The sequence below is a fragment of the Urocitellus parryii genome, chromosome 12, assembly GCF_045843805.1.
Source record: "Urocitellus parryii isolate mUroPar1 chromosome 12, mUroPar1.hap1, whole genome shotgun sequence".
Classification (NCBI taxonomy): Eukaryota; Metazoa; Chordata; class Mammalia; order Rodentia; family Sciuridae; genus Urocitellus; species Urocitellus parryii.
In genome coordinates this window covers 27,212,082-27,221,614 of record NC_135542.1, presented here as the reverse complement: position 1 = coordinate 27,221,614, position 9,533 = coordinate 27,212,082, and the positions used below count along the sequence as shown (strand labels likewise).

General features: G+C 43.0%; 1 pseudogene; it reads right to left on the bottom strand.

Annotated features, from left to right (window-relative positions):
* Positions 1-8,722: 8,722 nt before the first annotated feature.
* Positions 8,723-9,252, bottom strand: LOC113178418 (Ig kappa chain V-IV region S107B pseudogene; annotated as a pseudogene).
* Positions 9,253-9,533: the final 281 nt, after the last annotated feature.

Sequence of the window (9,533 nt, the reverse complement as noted above, 5' to 3'; positions counted from 1 at the left end):
TAAATTATTGCTAATGCCCTGACTGGCCCTGCAGATGAGGGACACTCTGTCTCCTTGAGATGCAGACAGGGATGAAGGAGATTGGGTCACCTGGATGTCACATCTTGAACCTGACATTGAAAAACATTAAATAAATAAATAAATAAATAATAAAATTACCACATCATTAATTATGATACCAGACTCCATCCTCCAAAGGACAGGCATCATGACTAGAGGGGGATGAGCAAATCTCCAGTACTGTCCTCCTTACCTGGGAGGCAGAGCAGCAGGAGCCCCAGGAGCTCAGTGAGGACCCTTATGGCCATGATGTGTCCTGATGGGGACTGAATCCTGGACAGGATGTGAACAGCCTCTCCTCTTAAGAAGTCCTCAGGGCAGTGGGCTGTGCTGTGGGCACATGCAAATCAGCAGGGCTGGGCATGGCTGGGCACAGCTGCAGGGCGGGCTCATATATCACTCAGCACAGGCCAGGTGCCCATTGTCCCAGTTCAGTTGAGAGCAGCAGAAATGTCCCAGAGCAGAATATGATTTCACCTGGAATATACAGAACACAACCAGAATACTCTCCTGTGAAGAGTGACTTATTTCTTTCTTCATGATCCAGGAAAGGCTTTTCTTTTGTCTCCTGTGGACATTGTTTTTTTTTTTTTTTTTTATTACTGGCCTTAGGAACAGAAAGAAACTAAGGGAGAAAGAGACATTTTGTGCTTAGGATGTGAAAAGAGCTCTGAAGCAGGAAGAAAGTAGAATTTGTAAACTCTGTGATGCTGTTTAGGTTTCTCAGGACATTGGCCTTACTGGACCAGGAGGCCAGGGTGGGATGAAACCCATTATGATTCTGCCCTTTCTGCTTCAGTGTCCCCAAGACACACTTAGACATCTGGTGGTTCCTCCCATCCTGAGAAGAGCAAGCAAAGCCTACACAGGCTCTTTCCTAAGTGTCATTCTGGAGAGGTTAGAGTAATTTCAGAAGTAAGTTTTAGTTCCCTTCATGGCTCTAGTGAAGATGGAGCTCAGCCCATCCTGGGCCTCTTTGCACTGAACAATGACCTTACAGATGGCTCTAGAAGTATTTTGATATAGCCATTGAGGCTGTAATCATAGAAGCAATGAATGAAATTAAAGAGCCACTGCAAGGATTATGAGACCAAGAGCTCACTTAGGTCTGGTTAACAAAGCATGCTTTTGTTGTGAAATCTGAACACCAACATCACTATACCACTGTTATGAGACCTTGACTGATAATAAAAGAGGGCTGTTTAAGGATCAATATTCCTTTCCCTCAATTATATCTAGTGATGCAATTAGCTAAGATGAATGTTTTATAGGCTACCAGATATTTATCACCCTTTCTCTATATCTCACATTTCCAATAATTAGAGTATAAGAAGATTTAACTCAGGCCTTCAGGCCACAGCAGGAACCCTCCAGATGAATTCTGCCTATGAAATCTGGCATAGGGCTATTAGTATAATACAGGAAATCTGAGGTTGAAATTAAGCACCAAACATCCTTTTTGATGCCACCTTCGCTGAAGGTTAGGATATTACCAATGAAACCTTCAAGGGTCATGGCATCCTTACATTATTGTCTTTTATCAATTCTAGGAGACAAGTCTAAAATATATCCACTATTTCTAGACACTTTATGTTGCACTGGCAAGGTATTTGCATAATCCATCCATTTAGGAAAGGTGTCAAATTCTATTGAAGAGTCATTAGGATAGTAAGGTATTGGTGGATGTTCTGGGGAAATGACTGGCTTGTTATGACAGCCCCGTTTTAATAACTGTCCTAACGTATGACATTGAGTCCCAGGGGCCAGTATAATTGGCTGGTCTACGCTCCCCATATGCTGTCTTTTCCTCAAAAGATACCCTTAGACTGCCAGCATGCTTATCATGGGGCCAACACAGGTAACTGGCCACTCTAGAATAATTAAACCCAGTCACATGGATGGATTTTCCATTCCATATTGTAAGTTACATTAAAGGTGGGCTTGGAGAAATGGGGCCACAGAAGTCTCTTTATAGGTTTCTCTTACCTGGAAGCTTGTGAAGCCTACATGGCTGTCAACTCTGTGGTTGGATTTACCTGCCTGTGTCAGGTTTTTCAGCTGTTTCCATGATGACAGTTTTGAATTCCATCCTTTGAAATCTGATTTAATTTACTGAACCATGTGCAGCAGCAGTAAAATTGTTAGTATCACAATTAAAGAAACATGTTTGAAATATTTTGTGAGATTGAGTTTGGGCATATAGGTCCTGCTTTTCCCCTTTTTTATTTATTAGAATTGAATAAAAAGCTGGCAAAAGTTATACTATCATTAATCTTGAGGTATAGACAATAGTTTAATGTAGTACAAGTATTTTAATAATAAAGGATGTATGATCTTAATTTGGCAGAAAACTTGGCAAGAGTTTTAGGAGCTATGTCAGGGCCAACATTATTAAATTGGAAAAGGACCATGGTAAATAGAGCCTTAATTTTTATCAAATGCATAATTTGATTTTGACTTTAACAGAATTATGAAGTGAAGAATGTAATAGGTTGTGTATAAAAATTTATATTTTGAAACTAGCTCTAGATGGACTTAAATGATTATCTTAATTTGGAATGAGGTAAGAGAAAGAGTTTTAACTTAGGAGAGGCAGCCTTTACCAGGGGTATAAGAGATATATACAGACATCTTTTTAGAATAGGAAGTAAATATGTTTACTAAGCATAGGAGAGATATTCTGTTTTTTTTCATGAATAAAAAATGAAATCGAAAAATGAATAGTCTTTACTTACAAATCTATGAAAAAGTTTTATTATTATTAAACCTAGTGTTCCTTTAAGCATGGGGATTCAGTACCTTAAATATTGATGGCAAAAATAAGTCATCATATTGTTTAGCACAGTGATGTAATTTAGAATTTTATGTGGCATTGACTTAGCAATGATATCTTAGAGGACTTACATCAAAATAATCTTTATATATAAAGATATAGTTGTATGAATATATTTAACACCTTGACTTAATGTAGTAAGATTAGCTAAAATAATTATGTACAATTTTACTGAGTTTAAAAATATCAATGTGTGTTGTAGGGCACTACCTTATTTTTTATTATGTTTGAAAATGAGCTTATTATGTTAATCTTTTTACTGAGATAAGCTATGGGATTTTGATCTGGTTTTCTTCGGCTGTCTATTAGTTTGTTGAGGGTGACTATTTTTAGGATCATTTTTCTCAGTGACAAACAGATTACATTTTGTTCAGAGGGCAGGGTCTCAAAGTAATGTCGTGTTTTAACATCCTTGAGGCTTCCAAATTCTGCTAATAACTTAGGGGGGGGGGTAAAGTTTCCACCCAGGAAGCTCATTTCTTCTGGGGCTAAGACTAGCACTTCAGTCTTTTCCTATCTCTGTGCTCTTGGTTTCTTTTTACTTGATCTCTATTCAAGCTGTGGGGTAACATCTAAGGATTGACCAGTGCCATATGTCAACTTTTGTAATTTCCTCTGAGTGTCTGGGGCTGACTGAATGATAAATCTATCCTTTAAAAATGGGCAGCCATCCGTAGGTTTAGGATTTAGGGTGACATGCATGGTCTCCCTGAGTCCCTCCATTAAAAGAGCAGGACTTTCCTGAAGGCCCACCACAATTATTTTCCAGGCATCCTGCTCATCACCTAGATCCCAGCTTTTCCCATGGAATTTCCCACGCTCCAGACAAACAAGTCTATGTTGTGGGGGCATGGGCAAGATGTAGGTCTTCCCCACATCGATTTTACAATGGCCTCCTTCCCGTTGGAGGCTAAAGTTTGGCTAAGTAATAGTACACTATCCTTTCAGGTGAGGTCAAATGCCTGGCATGAGTCCTGAAACATTACATTATATGTATTTGGATCTTTTGAAAATATTCCTGAATTTGTTCTTATCTGTATTAAGTTGGGAGGGTTCCTTTAAATTTTCCTTCTTAGTAGGTGATTTCTTAAGACCTTCTCTCATGATGGTGATTGAGGTTAGACCCAGAAACATATGAAAATGTGGCACCTTTGTTGATCATTTGTAATTTCCCAGTATACATACTAGTTGATCTTTTAAATATTATATCTAGAATGCAAAATGGAAAAATTAAGAGAACTTCCAATTCCTTTCTGAGAGAAGGTCTCAGGGTAGGAGTCTAGAGGGATCAGAGCAGAAGCATCAGAAATGGTGTTGCCTTGTTCACTGTCTGTCCCTTCCTTCAGGATGAAAGCACTGGGAGGTAAGGGTCTGTTTGAATCATTTAGAGGACCCATGCTGCAAAAGTTCTGATTGATACTGTTATTTTTGTACTGTTGTGGGCAAATAATGATGCTGTTATTTCTATAAATTATACATATCTTTTATTGGGTATAGGAAAATTAAACAATTGTTCTACCAGAAAAATTTGGGAGCTGAAACTATTGAACTTATTACACACAAAGGGCCCCAGAGTGCCTTAGATCTGATAGTGACCAAGGGGTTAAGGAGGATGTGTCTTATTTGAGAAAGGTATCTCATCTTGTGGTTTATACTCCTGGTGGTGCATCTCCATGTGCAAAGCATTTCAGCCATTTCTTCCTATGGGGGCTGAGAACCCTGGACTATGCCAGTCTGCTGCCCCCGTACCTCAGGATATGATTTCCCAGCATACTCTGCACTTATAGATGCAGACTATAAGAAAACATAAGTGAATAAAGAGAGAACTTGGTCAGCCTGAGGCCTGCCAAGGAATTTTATGCATACACCTTCCAACAGCCATTTTGAACAGACACCATGGACACAGAGCAAATCATACCCAGGGAAGGCGCCCGTATGTAACAGTGGGACAGCTGGACACAATACCTTCCTCTGTGCCATATACTATCCCCCAAATAGTGCAGACACAGTAAATGACACTCAAAGAAAATATACCCAACATAATTGCTGTGAGCAGGAGGGTGTGTTTCATACAGGAAACATGATAGATATGTCCCTAGAGGGTAACCTGGTCATGAAGATGAATGCCTAGGAGGACCAGGATGGAGGTGCTCCTCATCCAGGTGGAGAAAGTGCGGCATCTCTCTATGTGAGAGTTCACAGCTTTGGAGATGAGGCTCACATTCACATCTGTTCATGTGCAGAATCCCCTCCTGGGTCCAGGGACAGAAACAGGTGGCTGAGTTTCCTCAGTCCTCAGCAGCTGTGGAAACATCCTCTCAATGAGGAAAAGGACAATGGAAAACTGTGCATTTGCTGAGATTTGTGAAAACATTAAAAAAACAAAATTAGACACAGAAGATGTACCTCGGTCCCAATGACAAATGACAGCCTGGGGCCCTTTTTCTTCCACACTGATCTTTGAGGTTCTGTTTAGGGTGGACCATGCCCAGGTGTCTGCACAGGAGCCACACTGAGGTCCCTGTGGTGGGAGCCTGTGTTTGGAATCAGAATTGTTGATAGCTATTTGAGGTTCTTTACAAGAGAAGAATGTGGGCTGTTTAGCTGCTTCTGCCTCAGGCTTAAAAATAAAGCCAGCACTGATCTTTCTCACTCTGGCTAAAACCACATTGCCAGATAGTCCCCCAGACCAAGAGCAAGTCCCCTGGCTCTGGTACTCCGCAGTCTATGGGATCCTTTCTACATATGACTGATTTGTAGGAAAGGAACTGTGCTGGCTATTCCCATTCAGTTTGTAGGACAACTGAGAAAAATATATATGGATTACCTTTTAGACACTGACTCAAGCTGACAGTTTCTTAAAATCTCAGAAACAACTTATACAATGCTTTATGTGCAAAATATTTGAATATGATGCTTCATTTTTCTCTGTCTCGATTTTTCTCCTGTGATCATGTTCACATTTTACAATGAGGAGTTTCTTGGTTCTGTGTAATTCTTGGAGGTCTGCCATGCTGAATCAGTCTGCATCCCTCCTGACTCCACTCTCAGAAGGGAGCATCTCCAAGCCCTGAACAGCCTCTCTCTTCCAGCCACAGTCCTGGAAGCACCAAGGGATCTGCAGTGTCCCCAACACACTAAGGCAGCTGGTGATCATATAGGTGGATGTGGGTTGGGTGGACAGGGAGTGAGACCCCTCCAGGTGATTCATGTGTATATCACAGCAACCTGTCAGAGTAAACAGGATGAGATTTCTAACACCACATATTACAGCTAAAATGCTGAAAGGGAAAATTGAGAGAAAATCCTAAATGAACCAGTGAAAACTGACTCTCTACAGATAGTCACAAAGCTATTGGCCAACTGTCACTGTGACCAAGTGATGCTGAATCACAGTAGAGTGAGGGCTATTGAAAGGAGAGTTAGAGCAGAATTCCACACCCCTAAACAGACCTTAACAATAGAGGCAAATCAGCACTAATGAAGAGCTGCCATTAGACAGACAGCCCTACCTGGATCCTCAGAGGAAGCCCTCTACGACCCCAGGAAATGACCAGACAGGTCTAGAGGCCACAGGGAACAAGAAAGGACTCAAGATGGAAATAAGAGAGGCTATGGACACAAGGCAACACTGAATTTCACATGAAGATAAAGTTCAAGAAACCCAAGCAGTTGTGCTAGACCTCAGAATAGAGCCAACTTGGGAGGCTGTTGATGGGAGAAGGCAGCAGAAGGCAGATGGAGAAATGGTATCTCCTGCAGCTCCTCCAGGGATAGGACTGTACTTTAAAATCCATTCAGGTTCACACTTAAGTGTCTGCCTTTTGCTCTGTGTGTGTTATGTCACTAAAAGCAATCACACCTTGATGGTTCATACTAACATGAACAAAGAAATAACATATGCCACAGGATTATGGAAACATGGCATTATTAAAAAATAAACTAATATGTTCCTGGGAAAGTAATAAAAATTGGAAATCTCCAAGGAAAAACAGGAAGAAACTGTAAATCATGTTTGTTCTCCCATTCAGAGAACCAGGATTTTTCTGTTAGCTTCCTAAGAGAGGACCTGCCATGTTAACTTGCTGACAAGACAGGTGTTCAGTAACACCATTGGGTCCTCCACTCCAGAGCACCCACCTGAGGATTTGGATGCTGCTCCCTGGGGAGGATCTTCCTGCAAGGCCTAAGCTGAATGACTCTATGGAGGCAGCTCTTACAGGGAATGGGCTCAGCCGGGTTTGTCCATGGGTAGGCAAAGAAAATCCTGTGTGCTGTTTCCTTCAGTTCCATGGCTGGTTCAGAGAGGTCCTTGGACTCCAGGGACGGCTCCTGTGTTGCCTGGGTCAGCAGTAGAGAGGTCTCTCCCTTTCACAGGAGCCTGTTGAGGCTGCCTGCTGGAGCCAATGCCTCCCACACTTGAGTCCTAAAGGGGAACCCTGGATGGAGAGTCCTTGTCCTTAGCAGGAGGAGAGTGTCAAATGAGCCAGCTGTCAGCAATGCAGCAGTGAGGGGGAAACATAGGTCCTCCATCATTGCTAGGAATGACAGGGACAGAGAACCTGATGCACGTGCACAGCCCTGTGAGGACAGGGACAGCTGTCCTCAGTGGTATCCAGGTGCTTCCCAGCTGGGAGGGAAGAATTCTAGAAACTACCTAATTCCACCTCTCAGTTTTATAGGCAGAATGTCCAGGGCACAGAGAGTGATTGGCTGTGCAGATCCTTACCAACCAAAGAGATGCAAAATCTTCACTACCATTTAATATTTTTCTGGATCCCTGCAAAACTGACAGCTCTTTGTGAAAGTCCTTTACTTTGTCACTGAAGAGATCATCGAGGTGACTCCTGGCCAAGCTCTTCCTTTAGTTAATTGAACTGTGAGCTGATTTTATTTAGAAGGGAAAGAGAACTGAGATGTGCCTTTCCTGTAGAGCTCAGTCTCCACACCCAACCAGGAACTTCCACTAAACATACTCTTTTTCTGTGATGCCTGTGTTCTCTATTTCAATTTTTAGAAATATTCAATTACATTTTAAAATTTCTCAACAACTTGTAGGTGTAAAATGGTTTCAAGCAGGCTTCCTGTCATTCAGGGAAATGGGGTGGGGTACAGAGGTTGAGGTCTCTGCCTCAGACACTTTGTTCCTCTGCCCAGGTTGTTTGACATGAGGTGTTTTCCACACGTTTATCATGGCATAAGCACCCCAAAGAAGGATTAGTTACTAATCACAGAAAAAGAATGAGGACAGCCATTCTGTCATTACTTGAGAGCTCTGTCACTTTCTCCTGCTTGGATTGTTGTCCTGGCCACTTCCACAGTGAAACACGTTCTTCAGAAATATGCAAAATGTAACTTCAGCATTCCCCAAAAGAAAAGGCTATAATGGCTTCACACTGCTGTTCTTCACCCTAAGCACATCTGCTCTGTGCTGAGTGACTTGGTCCTGGGGCAGGAGGTTGTCTCTCCATAGTTGTTCCTCACTGACAGGAAACCACTCTGGAAAGAATGTTTCTCCAGGCCCCTGCACAGTGGTTCAGAAGCCCAGGAGCTTCTTCCCAAGGATCAATGCTCCACTCAGGAGCTCTGTGTCATTATTATCAAACTCTATGCTTGTCACAAAAGCTGGGCCCTCTGGGGACCTCATCCCAGCTGCACATCTGTACTTTCTTGTTGTCCAGAAGGCAAACACCCTTGAGGAAAATTCACCATGGCACCACTGCAGAAATGGATGGAGGTTCAGTTGCAGACACTGCCCTAGACCTTGCCAGGCTCTAAGGGGGAAGCAGCTCGCCCAAGGAGCTCAAGGGGTTTTTGTTGCAGTGTGTATCACCATGTGGGTGGAGAGCTACCCCAGTACTCAAAGTAGTACATTGCAACATCTTCAGCCTTCACACTGCTGATGGAGAGCGTGTAGGAGGTCCCAGACCCACTGCCACTGAAGCGCTCTGGGACTCCAGAGGCCACGCTGGATGTTCTATAGATCAGTAGCCATGGAGAGGACACCAGCTTTTGTTGGTAGCAGTGCAAGTAGCTGGTGCTTATACTGGAGCTGGCTGTGCAGGTCATGGTGACCCTCTCCCCTTGGGAAGCAGCCAGGGACCCTGGAGACTGCATGAGCACAATTTCTCCACTGGACACTATGCTCACTTGGGAGAGATGAAAAGAGAGAAAAATTAGCAGAAATGGAGACACATGGACTTCTTCATACCAGACAAGGTATAGAAGCAACTTAGTCCAAAACCCTGGCGTAGGCTCCAACTAAATCATGTGGGAAGTGGACTCTGGTCATGAACTTTCTCTTTCCTACCTGTGACACTGAGCAGCAGGAAGCTGACAATTTGAGCCTGAAGGTTCATGGTGTTGTCTGAGCTGAACACTCCTCTTCCCCCAGGGACCCCTTAAATTGGCTCACAATTCTGTGATCTCTGAGAGGAAACATGCAAATCAGCAGGATGGGCGGAGAAACACTGGCCCATAGACAATGTGGTCCTCCCACCGCAGAAACTGAGGTGGCCTAGGGAGCAGGACCTGAGTGTGTCCTGAGCTCCTGTCCAGAGTCCTCCTGTGTTTCTTGGCTTCATCTGACCTACTGAACAAGGAAGCCCTCATGTACCTGTGCTTCTCCTGTCTGCAGCAG